The sequence below is a fragment of the Patiria miniata genome, unplaced genomic scaffold (assembly GCF_015706575.1).
Source record: "Patiria miniata isolate m_02_andy unplaced genomic scaffold, ASM1570657v1 HiC_scaffold_20, whole genome shotgun sequence".
NCBI classification, from domain to species: Eukaryota; Metazoa; Echinodermata; class Asteroidea; order Valvatida; family Asterinidae; genus Patiria; species Patiria miniata.
The window spans coordinates 4,093,440-4,116,232 of NW_024037059.1; the positions used below are offsets into that span (position 1 = coordinate 4,093,440).

A 22,793-nucleotide genomic window follows, 5' to 3' on the forward strand; every position below is an offset into this window, starting at 1 on the left:
ACTGTGAAACATCAACTTCTCTTTGGACCCCTTACAACAACAAGCCATAAAACAGGAAGTTGGTCTACAAGTGGGATTAAGCAGTAAATAATAATGCATTGCCACAAGTCCCGCCCACTGGAACTCTGCTCATTAGCATATTAGCAAACTGAGCAGTGATAGGCTGAATTGGGGATCAGAGACTTTGATTGGCAGGTTGACTCAGGCACTGGACTGTGTGAAGAGTGCATGAGAAATGTGTGTGGCCAGTGAGTTCTTTGACAGGCCTGAGACAGTGAAGGCATACTGTGAGCTTTATCACCTGTTTTATGGTTTGATTGAGATCGTGTTATTAGTGCATACTTTTGCGGCACATATATCCACACTGTGTGAAATTGCTCCACGATTTGGCTGTACTTTGGTCACCAGATACATGCATCAGCCAGTAGTACAACACAACATGCCAGGATTTATACAGTTGCTGAAAACTCTGTGAATTATCTTTGAATGTGCTAGTTTATGGAGCTCCACTTTTTCATTCCACCGGCCAGCCAGGAACGAATTCTTGATCTTCAGCCGAATATTTCATCGTCATAAGCTGTCTTTGTCGTTTGGTATGATTTGCTGTTTGTTGTTTTAACCATCAGTGAGGTTCCAACTCAGCTGAACTGCGGCTTTTAATATATCATCTGATCACGGAGGTCATTTCTTTAAGTGGTGTTAATTTTAGAAAAGTTAAGAAAAAAAATATCTCTGCCATGTTGGAAAGTCATCCTAGTTTGGTGATATGATATAGGGTTGTTTTTACAGATGGCGCAATGCATGGACATATGGCCAGTGCATGGAATTTATTTTTGTCGAAGGACTTATTTAAATTCAATTTTTCCAGCCATCTAATGATAACACCGCACATAGATCACTACTGGGAGATAGTGAAATTCCTATGACGAGTTTGTGAAAATAAACTTGTCAAGCTTTCTGTCTGCTTTTGTTGGTACGGTGTTTCATGAGGTCTGTATTCTAACGAAATACATGTTCTTCCATCGTACATACTTTTTGCATTGTCCTGACTATTTGAAGTAAAGCACTTGTAATGTTCAGTTCGGTTGATGCTTAGATCCTCCATGGTTGATGTGAAAGAATTTCCAGTTTTAAATGGTTATCTCAAGTTGAAAATATTAACTTAGCAGATCTTGTGCAGTTGTCGACCCATTGTAACTGAGGTGCTGGAATTCCTTATTTTTTTCCTCAAGTTTTGACTTTGGTCGGTCGCTAGTACAACCAACCTGGACCGACCAAAGACAACATTCGGGGGGCGGGGGAAAGGAGTCCTAGCCCCCCAGTTAATACTGGGTCTAGCACTGTTTGTATCTTTTGCTGCTCATTTTAATGCACTTAAGTTACTTTACTTTATTTGAAGTAAATGAAACTATGGAATTTTGTTCTTCTTTTCAGGTCTGATTTTACAAGTGAACTGATATGACATGATAAGTGAACATCCTTCTTATCAAGGTGAGTTTCAGTGAAACAACTTGTCTTTGGACAAATGTGTACATGATGTAGGAACAAAAGCAGACCTCTTTCGAGGAATATTTTTCAGCAGTGTGTGAGTGAACACTAAAAATAACTGCAGGAATCAAGTTCAGATAGAAAAACTGGAGCAGAGTGCAATTAGTCTACATGTACCTCTAGTAGTGCCAACTCCACTTTAAGATCAGGAGAATACTTGGACATGCACAAATTGATTCTGAATAGCATACCAAGAGTCTGACTATGTGAGACTGTGTCCGTAGCCCACGTCTTTGTCTCGTGTTTGCCCAGGTGTCTCATAGGTAGGTCCTTGTGCCATAGTGTGCCAACACTGATCCTGAACTTTCCCTTAGGCAGGAAGATCCCCGCTGCTTTATTGTATAAACTTTCCCCAATGCATCCTGGGTGCCGTTTACTCGGTACAGTTCCGCGCTCTTATAAAGTTTCGCTGCCTTTTTTTTTTTCAAAACAGAGACCCGTTTGGCCGAGTATATAACAGGGTTGTCTTGCCTGCGGCAGACATGTGCTTACTGCAGAGGTCAGGGTTTTGGGCATGGTTTACTTTTTTTCCAAGTGGCTTTTTGGGGGTATTTCTAGCGGATGTATACACAACGAACAAGGAACAGTGGTTTTTCTGTAGTGAACACAACATTGTATGAAAATAGCCCAGAGAAAGAAAAGAAATCAGGTAAAGTTTATGGAGTTGAGGGCACACTTCTCAAGAGATTGATTTGCGACAGTTTGGTGTTGTCACTAGGCCTATTCAGATGAGGACTTTTGTTTAATGGGTGGTCCACACTGTGCTGTACATCTAAAGGGAATTGCACCCAAAAAGTGGTGCGGGTATTTTGGCAGGGTTTGAAACATAAAGTGTGAAACAGATTTACTTCGTCACAAAGTCTAAGTTGTAGATGTGAGGTCTTAGGTTGAGTCTGGATTAAAAAATGTTTGATTTTTCATAAAGATTGGAAAGCTTAATTTGACGCGCCACAGTTGTCTGATGTTGTGGTTCTGAGCACAATATCAAACATACTTTGAACAGTAAAAATTCTCTGCCACAAAAGTCAAATTTTAACGTTTGGTTTGTTGTACATGTATGTATGTATGTACCGGTATAATCCCTATACATTCCAATTGATGGTAAATAGAATCAATTTCAAATATAAAATAGGGCTGTGCATTTTCGAATAATTGCTTATTCAAAACTGTACTGGACCGAATATTGGAATATTTTTAACTTGCCTATCAAGTTTTACACACACCAGCTGGCAGCTGCAGCTGCCTTCCATGCTGGTAAAAAGTTGCATGCAAAGCGCTGGTTAGAAATTGCATCGGTAATGGATATTATGGAACGCTGGCAATTGCAGTATGTTGTGCAGGGACTTTACCCAGCTAAAAGAATAAATACATGTAGGTGTCGACAAGAAAGTTACCGTTGACCAAAAAAAAAATTTAAGTATAAAAACGCAATTTTACAATGAAAATGACTCCACAGTCAAGTGCGCACGTGCATAATTTTTTCTTTTCGAATATTCAAACCTGCAAAAAGCTATTCGAATATCTTCTGGACAGCCTTAATATAAAACGATTGCCAATACCATAAAGGCAGTTGTATCAATCTCGTAGTGCGAACAACAGAAATGCAGCAAAATGAGGGAAATCCAGAAAAAAAAACAATCAAATTCCACGAAACGGCTCCAATTTTTTTTGGTTTATATGTAGTCCAACCAATACCTATGGCCTCATATTACTCCATCAGTCACACCATGCTGAATCGGTGTAAAGGTCTGATGTAAACTGTGAATGCAAAGCTGTCAGATGTTTTGAATGGTTCATCCTTTTCCCTTTTAAGAATTTTTCAGCAAAGACACACATACGCTATATACACACACCAAAAAGAAACCAAAAATCCCGCAGCTCGCGTCAGTCGTCATGCGACAATCAGGTCGGTGCGTTTTGTAATCATTTTTCGGATGGAGCGCTCCATTGCCGTAGCAATTGCTCATGGATGTGGTTTCGTTACGCAGCGAGGTGATGATGAATTGTCCTTTCTTTTGTATACACTCGGCGAAAATGCTGGTCTTTTTTGCCTGTCCCAAATTTTGTGATGATTCTTTGGTATGAGTCATCACACTATTTTCTTTAAGGATTTTCAGTAGTTACTTTTTATTAAAGGGATTCACAAGTTCAAATGTACTCATTCTTATTATCTGAAATACAATGCATTAATTAGCAAAATACCAGAATGTTTATTATTACAAATGGACATCCGCAGCCTTGCATGCATACAGTAACTGCATGCCATATGGGCAGCATTGCATTTTAATCAGAAACTATATCCCTTCACACCTCAGAGTTAATTTCCAACAGTTGTCCAGTGATAGACAATTATCTAAAGTAGCTCTAGGCCTACATTTATACCCTTTTCACTGTGCCCATTCTCAATGGCTCTGCAAGTCACATACGTTATTTCTGTGAAATAGATTCAAGAGACTAAAGAGCAGGATTTCTGAACTCATGGTCACCATTCTGTGCTTATTTTTAGAGTAGTTTTACATCAATTTTCAATCTTTGTAAGCAGTATATAATTGTTTAAAAATTACATTTATTTGACGTGTAATTCACTTTTACACAATGTAGTGTTTTTAATAGTGAAATGTCCAACCATCTGTAAAATTGCCTTTTTAAGGATACATGTAAATAAAGTATTTTGAAAAGAATTGAATTGAATAGCAATTCTGTAACTTAGCACAGAAAATATTGTTACAGAACATTAACGCACGATCCAATATTGCTTGCTAGCCTATTGGTATGTTCTGTTGAGTACGGAATATTCTGTTATTGTCAGCAGAGATTTAAATTCTTAAAGGAAGAAGCACAGTGAAATTTGTCCTTGTAAATATGTTTAATTAACGCCTACAAGCAGACAGAGGTCTATGACCTAGGACCATAAATGCGGAGAAGCTAGCCATCCAGCCTGCCTGAGATCACACACAATGCCGAGTCTTTTGCTCCCACAGCCCGGTATGAATTTCCCAATCAACACCATGGCTTTGCCCCAACAGGTGCTAAGGACATTTGCTTGCATTTGACCCATGGTTCAGTTCAGAGTGGTTGAGTTTGTGGTGCTGGGTTTTCTGTTCCCAATACAGCATGTTTCTCCGAATCTCAGTGCTGTTAATGGTAAAGGGATCAACCTTTGTTGGCTGCCATTTTCATATATTTTTTTTCTATGGTAATCATTGCATACATAATTGTTCGTCATATGGTTACTTTAATGAACCTTTTCACGCGCTACAACTTTTCCTTCAGGAATCATGATGAATGTAATACACAACACATTGTTAACTTTTATCAATATCAGGATCATGATCTACAGTTGAAGACATGCACATGTACATGTGCAGCCACACGCCAAAATGTATTATGTGCACAGTTGCTAAAAGAAATGGTAAATGGAACATAAATGTAGTTTACTTGGATGCTCGGATACAGTACCCTTGTTGTGCAACTCAAATGTTCCCATTATTGGCTCATAATTTGTTCCGTGCTTATGACCATGAAAACACACTCAACTTAATGTCCACTATCCACCTGTTTCCTAAAAGAAACCAACAAAAAGGCAATCACCAAAAATATTAGGGTCACAAACAGAGGCACATACCAATTGGCTCACACTCACTGCCCAGGACGGCTAAAACCCAGTGACTCATCATAAATTACCAGGAAAGCCGGCCATACCAGTGGCTCCCTAAACCAAACTTAATCGCAGCGTCGACAGATTTACATACATTCCTCCTCCAAAAATTCACCTCTGGAAATATAAAAAAGACACAGAGAATCAACCAAAAAAACTGTTTGCTTGTTATTCATAATAATATTTGTATCTCGGATACTGTTTTTCTGTACTTTGACCAGATGACGTGGCCAAATCGGCTGTGCGCTCGGGGGTTCTGCGGTTTGTATGAGATATGTTTCGGAGTGCTGAGCAAATATATGATGTAGCGCGATAACGATAAATCATAAGGGAAAACGGGGCCATTGAACCTAATTTTCCAGAATTAAACACATTTTTCTCACTTTTGATAGGCCTATTTGTCATGATTAAGGTAACAAGTTCGCTCTCAAAATCTAAGAATTGAACTTGTTTGGCATTGTGAATAAGTGGTCAGTCAACCACTGTTTGAAGATAATTGGAAGACCGTTTCAATGTATTCCAAATAGTAATGGCCCTTGAAAAGAATTGAAATAAACACGTAATTAACTTTGTAATTCCACATTAATTTACATCCACTATAAAGTAAGCACATAGTCTTGTTAATGGCTTGACGTGGATGTGAGTTTTTAGACAGTTTCTCCTTACTAGTATAAGGTTTCTTTGTTCTGTGTACGATGATAACGTCCTTTGATGCAATGATGTTTTGATGGATTTGTTTGATGTTGCACTTATTGTGAGCTTTAACAAATATGAAACTGAACTGTTTCTGAGCTAGACAAAAAAAATGAATGTTACGTTGTAATTTTTGTGAAGGAATCTGAAGTTACAGTTTCCATATGCCATTGTGTTTGGTGAAATAGAACATTTAGTCAACAAAAGAACAAGCGTAACTTGATACCGTTGCTGGTAATATTCTGATTCATACTAAATGACAGTTGCCAAATTAAATTTGGCACTGAAGACCAGCAGCAGGGTGCCAGTGAAGCTGACAGGCCAGTATCTGTCTGGTGGTATAGAGCATCCCTGCTGTGATTAGTTGATCAGGGTTACCAATGTAACAAATTCCTCCCTGTACATTTGATGTGTAGGTGTACTGCCCCAGTGATTGGCAGGCCAACTTGTGTGGGGGCGTGTGGGCAGCAGTACCCATGGTCTGTCTTGTGATATCAGTTCCAAGTATGGTTTCTTTTCTTGGCACATTTATCTCACAGGCATGTTACTCCGGAGGAAATCAGCCAATTTCATTAATTTCCTTCTGCAAATACCACATTTCCCTCTTCAAATATCATGGATATAACTGGTTTATGAGTGTTAAGAATTTGCCAATTTCAGTTGACCAAATATTGCTGATACGGTTTATCTAGCTACAGGAAGCATGTACATGTATACCCTTCCACATGTGTATAAATTTAAACATCTTGTTTGAAATGTAACATTTTAATCTTTTCTCAGGGATCGCATGAGGAAAACATACAAGTCCGTGATGTAAAATATACAATGGTGAAAAGTTGAATCAGTTTCTTATTTAGACAAATCCAAGATGCAATTGAGTTGGATCACGAAATGGTCCGAAAAAAAATCTTGTTTGAAATGTTACATTTTTATCTTTTCTCAGGATCACATGAGGAGAACATACAAGTCCGTGATGTAAAATATACATGGTGAAAAGTTGAATCAGTTTCTTATTAGACAAATCCAAGATGCAATTGAGATGGATCACGAAATGGTCCGAAAAAAAAAATCTTGTTTGAAATGTTACATTTTTATCTTTTCTCAGGGATCACATGAGGAGAACATACAAGTCCGTGATGTAAAATATACATGGTGAAAAGTTGAATCAGTTTCTTATTAGACAAATCCAAGATGTATTTGAGTTGGATCACGAAATGGTCCGTGGTTGGATCCATCAGTAGACTGCTACTCAAATTTACTTGTCCAGAGGTCACTTGTCTTTGTTCCTCATTTGCATAACTGCCAGTCACTATGGCTGGCTGGACAATGACAGTCAATGACCTCGGAGGTCACTGTAACCCAATCAGGTGGCTCCTCTGAGCCAATCAAGTCATGAATAACCGGGAGTTAATGAGGCATGAGGACCCAGTGACTGGTCCCCTATGCTGCCCTGGTTCCCCTGTTCTAATACACATCCCAGTTGATGCTGTGGATGACAGGGACATTTATTGTGACCATGCCGGTAGAAAGCAATAATTCCAGAATTTCCAGGGGAAGGAAACTACCTTGGTTTTTTTGTTTGATGAAAATGTAATTGTTGCCATATCAGGTGGACATTCTTGTGGGTAATGTGAAAATTGTGTGTCAGGGTGGTGTGTAGTCTGGTTTTGCACATGGGAATGGAACAACTGCTGGTGGTTTAAAGGTCTCACGGTCCTTTGATCTTAATATGTGCATGTAAGGATTATGATTTCAAGGTTAACTTAAACTTTAAAGCATGTTTAAAGTTTTCATTCCTATTTTTGGCATTTCACCACTTTGTCAATAAAGAGGAGGCATCTTTTATCCTCTGAATTTCAGGACGGAACAGATTTTGTGGACACTGACGGCATCATTACATTACAAATTTGCCATCAGCTTGTTGCAGGGTTAATTTTTTGTAAATGATGAAACAGGTGATCGTAAATGTTACTTAAACAAGAAATGTTTGTTGTACCAGTTCCAACAACTTGATAGCTATAAATTAACAGTTTTTATATATCGTTTCCCTTTCGGCAGCCAACCGCAGTGACCGAAATCCTGTTACCGCTTCCCGCCTCTCCCAGTGACATGCCCTGCAAAGAATGTCCGTTTTTTGCGCAAATCTTTCGCCGCTCGGGCCTGAACCCCCTACCCCCCAACCCCCTAAAAATCAATTCCCCTGATTTATCTGTTGGAGGACAGAAAATGTCCCCCAAATGCACCCCTGGCATTTTATTTGCCTGTTGTTGTGGGTAAACGAAGGAAGGTGGTTGGCCGAAATGGGTCTTGTGATTTCAGTGTTTTTCTTTGTCTTTTCTGGAAAATAGCCTCCAATCCCATGAGTCATTGTAATATTTCTGTCGTCACCCACTGGGTGCTGGTTGTGGAGTGACCTTCAGGTTATGAGAGGGGGAACTATTGGAGTTGCCAGAATTAGCCACCCCTCGCTATAGCAGTGGACCATTCTGTGTGAGTGTAATGGATCTCTCAACTCTAAAATATGGGTGTGATTCATCCACGGAGGGATATTCCAATTCACAGTGTACCAAGATCTTGAAGAAATGCATCTTGCCCATCATCAAATTGCTCAAAAAAAGTTCTTGCAACCCCCTGCGGTAAATAGTCGATTCCAAAATGAACAGTTTTGTGGATGATCCCATTGCGACCAGGGGGAGGAGAAGCCTGAAACTGGCTCTGATAACTTGTGATACGACTGATAATGATGTGGTATCCAAGGCTTGCTTGATTTTCAATTGTGTAAGGCTAGTCACCATGCATTTGTCCTATCAGGGTAATAAGTTCGCAATCAAAATAGCGAGGCAGTGTAGTTTTACTGTACAGGAGCTGTAAGTGCTTGTGAATCCTTTCCAGCCTCCCCAGTGTGGTATTACGCTGACAAAAATAATGATTATGCGAAGGCCACGTCTTGGGCTGATTGTTTGAACATCTTAAGACTGGAAACACCATCCTGATTGTTCCTTATGATTGCAATAACACAAAGTGCAACTTCATCAGCATTTGCATTTTGCTGATGGCTTCTTGATGGTTTTCTGCTGTTCAAGCACTCCAGACTGTTCTCCCGTCATCCACAGTACCATTCTTGAATACGGTATAGATTGCAATTGTTCAGATGATGGCTTCCACTTTTCGCCATGTACCATCCATACCAGAATTTTGAAGAACGTCTGTAGATCAAGAGTGCACACGGAATATGTTGGAGGACTGTTGTTGGAGTAATGCTGTAGTGCAGTAAAATCTTCAGTTTGAGAGTTTTATGTGAATCAACACTTGAATAGCACAGAACTTCCTGGTAAGTTTTGGAGTAACCTTTTTGAACATTTTCCCAGCTTTTAGGGTTTAAAACATAGATCACTTTTTTTCAGACTAAATAAGAGTTTGACTATTTGCTTGATTCACGATGTCAAATTCTCAAAATTTGCCGCTCTACTATGCTGAAACAAAATGGGGGGAAAAAAACGGAGTACTGTATTATTTTTGTATAAAAGTAGTTATATTATTAATACTACATGTATACAGCAACAAAATACATGTACTACGGTTGCAATTTTGAATTCTTGAACTAAGAGAACATTGCACACAGTTCAAATGTTGTTATGTGGGGCACTTGGAACCCAAATCGAATTAGAGTGAAAATGACCAAAATAACGTTAAACAAAAAGTCATTCCTTCCTAGTGTGGATGCTCCACATGTTACCCGTTACAACAGGGGGTGTATTTTTGTGCATTTTCCCGCATTTTTGAAAAGATAATTGATACAAGTATTACTATATTTGTATTAGTTTCCTTAATTAATTGCCTTGGAATTCATCACAGCATAACAAATGGGAATCTGCCAAGATTCTCCGTCTTCCACAAATAAATAAGTGCCACCAGTGAACCCATAATTCTCTCTGCACCTTATAAGAGCAGGCGATTAATTATTGCTCTAAGGATGAGAAATCGGCCTGCATTCCTCCATGGGTCAGCCCTAATTAGGTGCCAACGAAATTTCCCCCTGAAAATGGACCGGTTCCCCAATTTGGCGTAGTCATTAATGAGCAAAATGTTGCCGAGGACGGGATACCGGTCATTTATTGGTGGTGAAGCGTGGGCGTGACAAATCATGTTACCGATTACTGTCTTTCAGCCCGGTGGTCAGTTTGGGTCATGGAGATGTGATGAATGCGTCCGATGAAGTTTTGATTTTATGGGGTTCGTAGAACATTGGTCTCGTTTAATGTGTCCAAGTGCATGTGTACTCTTCAATGCTTATCTACCATTAACATGTGATTATTATTGACCACTGTTCACTGTGACTGTGAGGACACAAAATATACTTAAAAAGAGGACATTACGTGCAGGTCCTCACTTATAAACCAAAGAAGCCATGATTGAGGAAGGACAGTGTGAAGCTTTAGGATGCAGAAAATAATGGTCTCATCTGTGTGCATTTACAAATGTAAGTAAGTAAATATCTACACTATTTCTACAGTACCAACTATTTGATGCACATGTTTTACTGTCGAAGTTGCATACCAGTTGAACGTCTTTGTAATCAACACTTGCATAGATCTCATTTCAGTAGTCGGTGATGTTTACAGCGCAGGCCTTGAACCAGCTAATTAGGACTTCCTAAATGGAGCGCTTCCTGATAAAATCTTATTCAATATCTCATCAGTATCCAGGTGTCTCTTTTAATAAAACTGAAAGTGTAAGGGACCAATCTTCTAAAGAACTACACAACATACCATGGAATCTAAAGATGTAAGATAGCTCTTGAGCCATGGTTTACACTTCGTACATATTCTCAACCTCAATACCTACATGTAGTATCTAATTGAATAATTATGTGATTGAACTTGTACTTTACTATAGAAGCAGAGCTGCAAAGTGCTGCACCCACTTTTGCATTTCGGACTCTTTTTTGGCTGCTGTGCCTGTCAAGTCCATCAACTAAGTTGACCAGAAGGTGTTTTTTTTGTGAACCTGCAAACCTAAAATATCAAACATTTTTCTACACTCTGTATATTTTAAAGCAAATAAAATATGGAGCTTCTTGTCATTTGTATTTACTTACAGCATGAATTGTGATGTGAAAATCTGAAAAGTTGTACTTTTTGGGCAGTTTCTTTGTCCTCATATTGTTAAAAAAACAACTTCCGCTTATTCCTTTGGCTATTAATTTTCAAAACTGTACTTTTTTTCAGCTGGAGAAGCTGTTTTCTAATTTTGGTCATGCCCATGATACTAGTAATTATTCTCATGTAATCACTTCTCCCGATGTCGACAATCATGGGCATTTTTGTTCACCTGAATTATTGAGCTACTTCCCCCCAAAAGACAAAAGTCTTTCTTGTTCATGCTTTATTAATTTTCCGCTTGCTGTGTATAAACATGCAGTGTGTAGGACTTTATATTTTATGGCATTTAGGAGTATGTTAGAACAATTATTGCGACTAAAAAAAGTGCAGTCTTAGGGGTAAGATTTGCTCGGGTGATATTGATCTTATGATTGATGCCACAGCTGTTTCATCATAAAAATTGTGTGTGATAACGTGTGAAGTATCTGTTGCCGAAAAGGATAATGAATCGCTTCAAATTTCAGTTCACTGTGTAATTTAAATACAAGTTATAATTATGGTGAAGGACTTTTTCCAGTCCATCATTTATACGTGTACAAATGTGTGTACATGTACACGTTGCTTAGTCGGCTAAAAAGTTGACTTTCTTAAAGTTTCACTTGGAATTCATTTAAATGGCCCATGTAATGTTTTTTTTTTTTAAAATGAAGTCCGTGTAAAGGCACCTTTCTGTCCCATTTAACCTTATTTTCAATTTTAATTTTGCCATTTTTAACGACATTTTGGTGCCTTTTTAGTTTTTATGCTAATGCAAATTTGCGTATACATACATGTACATTCATGAGCAAAGTGTGATGTCATTTCAGGCACAAAACTAAATGTTAAAGCTATTTCAGCACAAACAATTGCCAGAATTTTGGATATTTTGCTGTTGTAAATTTTCTCTTCTTTGTTGATTCGTTGTTGTTTCAGTACATGACAGTACGGTCAGTGAGCAATGTTTTCTCAAAAAATGTTTTCAGTGAGCAAATTTTGCGTTCCCAATTTGAACAGAAAACCCCCAAACTGAACAGTGTCTTCCTGAAGTGACATCAGACCAACAACGCCCTTAAGTTGTCCAGGAGAGCATGGACAATTATAAATGTTTAGAGAAGTGTACTTTTCAATAAGATTAACCAAAAAGAGATGTCAAGTTGTTTTCATTCATAATTTAAGAGGAGTTCTAAGAAAGTTGTAAAAAACAGGTTCTTCAAGTAAAATTCATGTCATGGGCCTTTTAATGCCCCATATATTTTTACCTTCTCTGAGTATCTTCAAGGTTTTCTTTTCAATGGAGTCTCTAAACCACATTTAAGATTACAGGTATAATGCAGTGAATCCTTTTGAAGTTAAAATTCTCTGTCAATTTGAAGGATGTTGTGGATCCCTTTCATCAATTGACTCCCAACGTTTCTTTCCCATTATCTGTCTAAAGCTGAAATTTTTAAAATTTGAATTTTGCAACTCCATGAACACAATTACAATATACATTTTGTTTAATATTAAAAAAAAATCAAGTTGATATTATTGACAGTTAGTCTAAATAAGACATTTTCCCCCTAATATCGCTTGAGAATACACAAGGGGACAGAAACAATAGAGCCTAGCCTGTCAGTGTTATCACGCATTCACAACTCACTGTAATCTGCGTATCCCATGAGTCATCTCACCAGTATTTTTTGGTCAATGAGGATTTAAACGATGCTATTTCTGTTACCAGAGAGCTGAGAGTAATAGGAGTTTCACAGTGCGTGATAACGGAGGAATTATGTTTCCGGCTGCAGAAATGTTGCGATGTGTTGTCAACAAACCTTGCTTTCAACAGAAAATGTGAAAGAATTTCACTGGCGATGCCCTTGACTTTTTTTCAGCCAAGATATGGTGCATTTTTGTCAGTATTTCTGGCTAATATCAGCCATTTCATCATTTCTTTGAATAATAACTACTTTCTAATTTACCCTGTCAGCTGAAAAACATGTTAATTTCATTTTTTGTCTACATCTTCAGATTGTAGAGTGTGGAACTTTTAAATTGATGCATTGTTGATCAGCATCCATCATACATTTAGCATGTTCATCCATCTTCTACAAAGTTCCTTTAGAACTTAAAGCAGGACAGTTCTTATCAGAACTAAAACTTCTTAGTGAAAATTGATAATAAGCAGGACAAGTTCCTTTCAGAACTAAATATCTACTGACTAGTAATTACCACATGGTGTTACCGCAAACCAAAACAATTTTTCATACAAATTTGTTTTTTATTTTACAACATTGTGTTTCAAATTCAAAAACAGTCACAATCGCGTGATGAAAAAGTTTCAAGGCATATTCAATTTTTTTTTAATATACATTGGCATTTATACTACTTGAAGAAGATGTGCAGTGTAATATTCCTAGACGTAAGATTTGTCTCAGCCGAGGTATGAAATGTGGCAAACCCAGGAAAACTGTGCTGTGCCTTTGTTGATGAGAAGGTTGATGCTCAAGAAAATAATCTTTTTAACAGTACTTATTAGGACATTTACTTAAAGCGATTGCCCAAAGTCTCAATTCACAGGATACTGTCTGATAAACATAACTACATAAATGTACATGTATGATATCATTAGCAGTGCAGAACTGCAGGTACATTGCACATGTGATGTGTTGATTAGAATGTTATCTCTAACATTCTAAACTGTCCAGTACCACATTTGCATGTGCAAACTCAAATGTTTACCGTTTGGCTTGAGGTGTTTTCTGCTTCTCTATTCAGTATCAGAACATCAAACTGATAACATTTGAAGGTTAGGTTTTTCTGTATGCCTCTCATCAACTGCCCAAAATCTTGATTCAACATGGTGTGTTAACTTAGAGAGGGCCAAGTCAATATTGGGAAGTGGGGGAAGGTAAATAAAGGGAGACCAGTAGTTTACCTAGAAGTATGCTTTATACCACAGATGGGAAGTTCTTGTTAAAACAGTTATTTGCATCCTCTGCTACACATTGTTTAGCTTTCTCAGCAAGTTCTATTATTCATGGATTTACAATGGGGGAACAAAATGGTATGTGGTATTCACTAATTCAATTCTTTCTCATCAAGGTCTGAGTATTGCTGAAAGCCTTGAACATTCATCACATTTTGTTTGTGAAGTTCCAACTGGTAGCGTCAGATTTAATCGCAAGGACACATGTTGCTGAAACCTTGAACATCTATCATCGTGCGTGTGTTGATGAGGGTGGGGAAAACAATGTTGGACTTCTTCCAAATAAGTCCATAATAAGCTGCTGGTACTTATGTTGCTTAAACTTTTCTAAAAACCTTGAAGCAGTGAGCTTTGGTTGTTAAGGTGTGGTATGTTTGTCATGTTGAGAACAATCTACTCTTGAGGTTATTCTGTCAACTTTTCAAGTACATTCATGGTGTGATGTTTCAGCTTCAGGTGATCTTGGTTTCGCTTTCCTGTGACAGTTGGAAACCACTGTTCAATTTGACTAAGAGTAGTTAGAAGTGAGTCAAGAAAGCATTGAATTCAGCTTGAGTTTTACCACTGTGATTAATAAAATTCCTGATCATTGAAGCAAAGCTGAAGGACCTTCATTCGAGTACATCAGCCGTAAACTGCTTACAATAGGAATGTGGAAAGTGTGATGAAATTTGTTTTGGAGAAAGCAGACGTTCATAGTCCTACACTTCAGAGATTTGCGGTATTAAGGATAATTGAAACCTTTGTCCAGCAAAAAAAGACCGGTGAGCCTCTTGCATATTTATACGTACATGTTAACATTTGAGCAAGGTTCTTGTTTTGGTTCAGTAATCACTTTTGTTGTAACTTTGTTTCGGTTTCTTTCCATGTCCCAATTATGTTCTAGTTCATTTCTTTTTGCGCTTTGTCATTCAGAGTGACATGCACTTTGCTCTCGTTTAAAGCACCAAACTTGCCAGACACCATCATAGACCATACCGGCGTCCTGAACCCACGTCATGAACCCAACATTTTCCGGGTGTCCAATCTCCCTCTTTCTAGACTCCTGTGGTTTACCTCCTCCAAAAGGCTTTAAGTCTCGTTTTTTTTACTCTGACCTGAGCAAAAATTCCTCTCACTAAAAACGCTCAGTGCTCAGCCAGAACTAGCAGCTCTACCGAGCTGAACTTCTGGTAGAAAAGGGCAGTTTTCTATAGACGTTGACAAATGATACAGATTAGTACTGACTCCAGGGAAGTCCCGTGGATTTTGGTGATGTCAGTGTGTCTTGCACTGCGATACAGTTTGCCGTGAGTGCACTATTATTAACAGGAGAAAACAAGTTCATGTTTCAGATATTTGGGTCAATCTTTGGAGCATCTTGTTGATTGGGATGTGTTTGTCAGCTTTAGGACTGGAAAATGTCAACGTGCCCATACCACAGTAAGACAACCCATTGCAGACAAAATTAGTATACCGGTAGTTGGAGTGTTGGATCATTCTAACAACAAAGTGGACCATTTTTGTTAAAGACTAAAGAAAGAGTTTTGCAACTATTGTGCAGTGTGTGAGCATAGGTAAAGACTAAACTACATGCAGGCTCTATAACACCCCCTCAGTTTTTGTATGCGCAGGTAACCTCTGAACCTGAACTTACTGAGTGAAGATCCATTGTCAACCTTTGTTGTCAAGTCATCACAAATCATCCCAAGTCAGTCATACCAAATACATGTACGTAATGTCGTCTGAGAAGGCTTCCATTTTTTATTGTCCGTTTCCTATTTCTTGGGAGCTTGATTGTAATTTTGTGAGTTTGAATTGTCTTAATTGTGGTTGACTTGACTAAGATTTTTAAAGGGTTCATGAAGTGAATGAAATTGTATAAGGAATTTTATTATGTGCAACTTTCTACTACTCTTAAATGCACGAAAACATTTCACATCCCTTTTTGGTTAATTTTATTAAAAAGTGCGCTTCTTTAAACATTTTTTAAAATGTCCATGCTTTTCCGGACACCTGAGGGCGCTGTTGCTGTGATGTCATTTCAGGAAGACACTGTTCCGTTTAGGGGTTTTCTGTTCAAATTGTGAACCAAAAATATTGCTATTTGTGAGAAAAGTTTGCTCATTGGTTTTACTATACGACAAATCACCAAAAAAAGAAAATTTACAACAGTGAAATACCCAAAATTCTGGCAACTTTTGGTGCTGAAATAGCTGTCATATTGAGGTTTCTGCCTGAAATGACATCACACTTTTGCTCATGAATATGGAAATTTGCATTAGCATACAAACCAAAAAAGTGCCAAAATACCCTTGAAAATAGCAAAATGAAAGTTGAAATAGGGTAAAATTGGACGCAAAGGTGCATTTCCAAGGATTGTGTAAAAAAAAATACATTGCATGGCTGGGCCCTTTAAATGTACAAATTTGTCTGTTGAACATGCCAAAGCAATCTATGCCCTGGCCACCACATTGCAGGATTTATATCACAGACTGAATGACTTTTGTAAAAACAAAAAAAAAGGCACACATTCATATGATAAAACTGTGCACAGGAGATAAGTAAAGATAACGAACAGCATTATGTACATGCTATATACACGCCCTTCTTATTATCTCAATCCTCAAGTGAAATATATATTACAGCGCAGCTGGCCTAGAATGCCTAGATATGATTTTCTGAAATGTGTATGTTTTTCATCAATCAGGGTTATGTGTACCAACAATGGGGTTTGTGTGGTTGCGCTAGATTTTAATGCACCCCTGAGATGTTTGCCTGAGGTTGCCAATTATCTCCTTGGCTGAATGGTTTATGGCACCCAGGACATGGGACTTGTTCCAATAAGGGCAGACTGTAACATCTTTATGAGCTTGGGCACGAAATGTTTCTATACGTGAGTGTGTGTATTATGTGTTGGATATATCTGAGTGTGTTTATTACCAGTAGTACCTTTGAGAGTTGAAGAATGAGAAATTAAAGCAAGGATCTTGGATGCTTACCAGCGCAGCTACATTGTACATCACTGTGTGAAAAGATGTTGGGTGAGATGTATTCAGCTTCTTAGTAAGTTCTTGTAAGCTTTGTGACAGGCAAAATCTATGGGCTCCATGCGCCAACAAAACAGGGCGTGTGTTTACCTCTTTTGAGAGCTCCATGGATGGGACACATAGCGTGCGCGTACTGTACTGTACTGGTTCGCGCACGAAGTACGCACGACTTCCTGAATGTGCAAAAGTTATAGCCATCGCGGACTTAAAAAAATGAGTTCTATAATGACAATAAACCTGAGGACCTGAGCCCAATTCCTCAGAAGGTTTTAGGGACCAAAGGTTATGGAACATATATCGAGAAAAAGTCTAAATAATACGAACAAAATAAGGGAACAATGAGGGTCCTGAGTAGTACAGTAAAACTTTACATGTACAGGAGTGGCAAACAGTTTGCGCATATCAGCTTCCTTGCATGACGACAATTGAATGCACATGCTTGTTGATAGACTCGTAGGAGGGACAAATGATTCATCCCATTTTCATCTATACCCAAAGGACCATTTTGTTTGTTGATATGAAATGATCTGCTGAAAAGCTCCCTGAGAGAGATTTAATGACTTGTAAGTTCTTAAAGTATTCTAAAATTGTCAGTCATGTTTCATCAGTTGCGTGCAGGTTTGTTCGCTCATTAACTCATACATCACCACCGGATTAAGGATTTTCCTGTGGATTTTTATCTGAGCCCTCTTTGTCAATCTTCATTCATATCACGGGTTTTAAAGTATGAGTGCATTCAATTTCGAATCTGTATGAATATACCAGTAAAAAATAAATTGACTTTTTTGGATCGACTCCTGTTTGTACTTGTATGCTGTTAGTAACAGAAAGTTTTCCCAAGCTCTGACAGAGATACTTGTTCAAGAGCAAAGCTGCAGTTTGCAAGTAAAAAGTTAAAAACAATCCGTACTCTGTGTGAAGCTACACTTTTTAAAGTTTTGAGAAAGTTAAAATTGCAATCGTTTTTCAGAAATTTGTTCAATTAAATTGTTTGATAGAATAACTCTTAAAGCGTTACACACCACTAAATAGTCCCTTTTTGGACTCAAAATGGGCTCTGTTTGATATCTTGACCATCAACCATCATCCACCTATCGTCACCACTAGTCTTGCCCAGTCAGTGGATCAATTCACTGGCCAGGCAAGACCCTTCCCCTCTTCTCGAAGTTCCCAGCAAATGTGGAAGTCATCAGCGGTCCCATATTTCATCAGTCACAGTTGGGAGTCCCGGGATGGACTTGATCTCTCTATTTTTGTAGCGCCTGTGAATGAAACTTGCCTCAGGCAAAGCTGTCTATCTGCTATAGATCTTAACCTCCTATAAGTTTCTACTCCAACCCCCCCCCCCCCCCCCCAATTTCTCACTCCACAGGATCCTGGCTAGTCCTACATCTCTGTCGAAAAAAAAAAGAAATTATAAAGTTGTCGTCGAAAACATGTTAAGGTATTTGGAATATTGATGAGAATTTTATGGTGGAAATTAACTTGCCATCAATCATAAATCAAAAATCCCGCCGAAATTGATTGAGTGTGGCATGTGTTACATTTACTGGAATGGGCCCAAAAATATTGAGATTAAGAGATTTCATTTTTACGGGTTGGTGTGAGAAGTTTGGAATAGGCCTATGCAATAATAGTGAGTAGAACAGTACATCGTCATAAAATTTATGGCAAAACAATTGAACAGCATGTGAGACATTGCAAGTGAAAAATCAACCCAAACTGATAAATGATAAAGCCACAGCCAATACATGTGTGAGGCTCCCTCTGCCGTCCTTGATCAGTTTCTTGAACTGCTAACAATCCCTTCATTCTTTGAGTGTCAAGATCGGTCACAAGGAATCGTGTCTTGTCACCACTGATGAATTATTCCTTGCGGGGACCTCAAGTTCTCCCCCCCCCCCCCAATCCGCTGGCCACAACAAGGCACAAGCATTACCAAGGATTTACAACATGTGAGAACCATCACGCAACCCGCCAAGAAATTGCTCCCTGTTTTTTTTTCGGGGGCGAAAAGATGTTCTCCATCATGCCCCTAGCTCTGTGAAAATATGTACTCTGGTAGACTTTTATGGGGTAATAGAGTGCTTGAACCTATCGTGGATCTGTGATGGTTGAAAGACCTATGCATTCCTAAAAAAAAAAATAGTCCTACAAAGGTAGATTGTATGTAAATGCACATTCGTACGGCTTATGCTGCAACCAGTAACTTGTACGTGAAAGACTTTTTTGTTGGAGTCCTGGAGCAGTGAGACATGTTCATCATGTATGTTTGTCTTGCTTACATCTGTCCAGACGTGTCACTCCAGATTCACGTTTGGGTTAGCCATCTGCCAGAAATGTCAAACTCGATACATGTAGTTTTCAAAACTGAAACTTGATCCTTTTTTCTCTTTAAACACATGTCTTTGAACGTCTCCCAAAACTAGACAAAGTACTGACACCATCTTCTTGAAACCCTGATATTTCATTTGTCTTTGGTCATTATTTGAGTTTAAACAATTTGTTAAATGTGGGGTCCAGTTTTAATTGAGGGAAAGTTTGAAAGGGTTTACTGAAAATGGATTGATGTTTGCGGTTGAAAGTCGATCGATATTTGCAGTTGAAATTTTTTGAATGCCCAAGTTTTTCCAGCAGCTGTTGGAAGCTGAGATAATTTGTTGACACTTTCGAACCATGTTATCGCTAGATTTAAACCTCATCAGACACATCTCTCACTGCCGTACAACTGAGGCAAAAGATCACTAGATCAGCCTCGCATCGTTTAGCGGCATCTGCTGGAATCGCTCAGAAAATATGTCCTCTTCACCCTTGTCCAAACTCTGGAGGGTCTGAAAGATGTGGGATGCGACACATCACAAAGAAAAATAGAAGCGCATGTTGTTTGTTGGTCAATTGGAAAAAGTTGGGTGTTTTCTCAGACAACAGGTTCCTAATGGAAGCAAGAAACGTTTGGACACCGATAGCGGGGGCAAAGGGAGGATGGAAAGTACAATTTGTTGATAAATCATCAAAATTCCTGAAACTACAGTCACACAGACACGCGAGGTATCAAGATTCAAATAACAATCAACTGTCTCAACACTTTCGTCTTGGACTTAATTGTGCTAAAAGCAGTTTCACAGTACATGTACAGGTATTTGATGTAATTCAGAAATGCCTTTTGCACATGGCATTTTTCAAGTTTCAAAAGACCCAAAATGTCCGTGTATGGCTTTCCTTTCAAATCTCTGTTCACTATTTCTAAGTTCAATAGCAGGGAAAGAACGAATGAGTTGTGCTAAGCACTCTACACAACTTGTGTAGAAATGATAGGAATCCTGGAAATTACATGTTTGTCAGCAGTGCAGTTCAATGTTTTAGGAGAGAAAGCCTTCTTTATTTTGCTAAGAGCAACGCCCTTTAAACTGCCAGTCGGTGTATAAAAAGCTTTCAAAGTTCTTCTTTTCAGAGACATTCAATTCTTTTATTGTACAGGGTGAACTCACAGAGAGTTTACTATGTAGTTGTCAGAATCTTTACTTTAAATTTGACTGCTAAGTCCAGTAGGAAACTATAATTTTTTTCAAAAGTAAATGGGAACTTCAGTTTGTTTCGAAAAGGCAGAGATTTTATTGGCCAACGGTCATATGTTTGGGCTCCTTATCAGATATGAAACAATAGAAACTCCATTACTGTCTACATTCCTGTTTTTTGCCGTAGTTTATTGTGGTCGAAGTCAAGTACCCTGCCTTTCGCACTTGAAATACCAGTTGCTAGCAAGTGAGGTATCGCTGTCACCGATACTGACAGCTCTCAATTTTGGGAATCATATCGCCTCCTGAATGCTCAGACTGTTTGTGCATTCACCTCCTGACACACTGATAGTAAATCTGTCGTCACTAAGATAATTGAAACAATGTTTTTTCTGTTTCCACAAATCATAGAAAACATCTCCCCCACTTGGCTGAGACGAATATTGGGTGACAGTAAAAGCCCACTAATTGGCCAAACATTGTGAATAAAAATATGCCAAAAACTTCCAAATTTATTTTGTTCGAAACTTCAAAAAAGGACAACGTGCTGTTTTTCAGACAATGAATCAACAGCATTCTGGTAAATATTCTAGTTTCGAAACAAGTGACAGTTCAGACACACATTTGAAGACAATTCTCACCAATTAATTCGGCAGTTGAGCACTGATGCTATCCTGCAATAAATTAGAGTTGACATTCTGGTGAAGTTTTGACATCGTTGCAGATTGGACATTATCCATACCGATTATATTGGGAAAATATTTGTAAAAAATTCTTCCATGACTCATTTTTGGACAGCTGACTTTCACAGTTCCGGTACTTCCTTATCTTAGCCCATCATAATTGAGATCTTTCTGTTATAAATATAAAATACTTATAATAATATTCTTTGCTAAGTCAGCACTTCCTGTCATCTCTATTTGAAGCACTACAGTTGTTTCTGTCAATTAAACTAGCTATTTGGAATGCGGGACATATATTCTAGTATGGTTCTGTACATCAGTAAACCAGTGATATACTTTTCAGTCTCAAAATCCTCTGAAGTAAATTTTAAAAGCATTTTTGACTATTGAACTTTCGGTAACATTTTTTTCTTCCAAGTCACAATCATAACCAAGCAACATTTCTTTGAAAACCTAATTTACAAACGGGGACGTCATGTAAAAAAAAAAAATTACATTGATCTCTCACTGCTTGATCACATCTGCTTAACCCCAATCAGAGAGGCCAGAGCCTTCCCTTGATATATACAGCCGCCGGTAACCTTTACCCAGCCCCATGAATCAATCTGCATACTGCATAGCAAACTGGGAACGTGGCGCTGGTACCCTGTCCCGGCTCCCATCGAAACAACCCCATGCTAGGCTCGCCCTTCCCTGACCTCTGACCCTTGGGGTGTGCTCCTCCGAGAAAACTTTGAACAACTTTTCTTTCTTTTTTTGGCACGTGGATTTTGGATTAATCAAAGCCTGACGGGGCAAAGCTCTCTTATCGTGCCTCATTTGCACCAACCCGTGTGAGGAAACCTCCCAACACTTTGGACTCGGTTCGGGCTTGGATCAGCATTCGGAAAAAAGTGAACTTATGACACGAATTAGAGTAATTTTGACATTTGTTTGGCAAATGAGATTTGGGTCAAATACAAAGGGGGTGATAAATCAATGTTCCGAAAGTCACAGAGCCTCACAGCTAGATTCCAGCAGAAGATGACTTCATAATACCTCTGGGCGCGTAAAAATGTTCACATCAGCATTGAAATGGTTAAGGCAGGGGTCAGTAAAACTACCCACCACATGTAGCAGTTTCAGACCGTGACATCACTCCCGCACATGCTGAAGTGCTCTGAACCCTAATAAATTAACTACCAACTCCATGCCGTGGCTCCTTCCCAATTTTGTCCAATTGGCAACAGTTGGGTTTCTCATCAGAAAAGTATCTACTAATATACGTGTAATAGATATACACATTTGCTGATATTTCAAGAAATTCAAATGGCATTGCACGTATAATTTCCTCCAAACCAGTTTTTATATATGGCTTTTGCACTTTTCGAAAAGGTGAAGACCTTTGTTCCATAACCGCCAGAATTTTTGCAGAAGCTGAGGTACATAATCGATTTTCCAACTGAACCACATTTTGTACATGCGCATGTACAAGTTTGGCCATCAGGCATTGTATGTTAATTCCTTCCCACAAACTGCACATCGATCGCAACGAGGACACATTTCGTCGACTGGTTTTTGT

The 22,793-nt window shown here is 38.6% G+C and overlaps 1 protein-coding gene across 3 annotated transcripts in view; it reads left to right on the forward strand.

The window, feature by feature from the left end:
• The first annotated feature begins 239 nt into the window (after nt 1-239).
• LOC119728739 (teneurin-3-like) overlaps nt 240-22,793 on the forward strand; it is a 59,483-nt gene continuing 36,929 nt past the window's right edge. For 2 of the 3 annotated variants that reach the window (XM_038201094.1, XM_038201096.1), the window contains exons 1-3: nt 240-593; nt 1,435-1,491; nt 9,091-9,230. The gene's annotated coding sequence lies outside the window, so the exon portion shown is untranslated. The remainder of the gene's footprint in view (nt 594-1,434; nt 1,492-9,090; nt 9,231-22,793) is intronic. The other variant, XM_038201095.1, reaches the window with a different exon arrangement.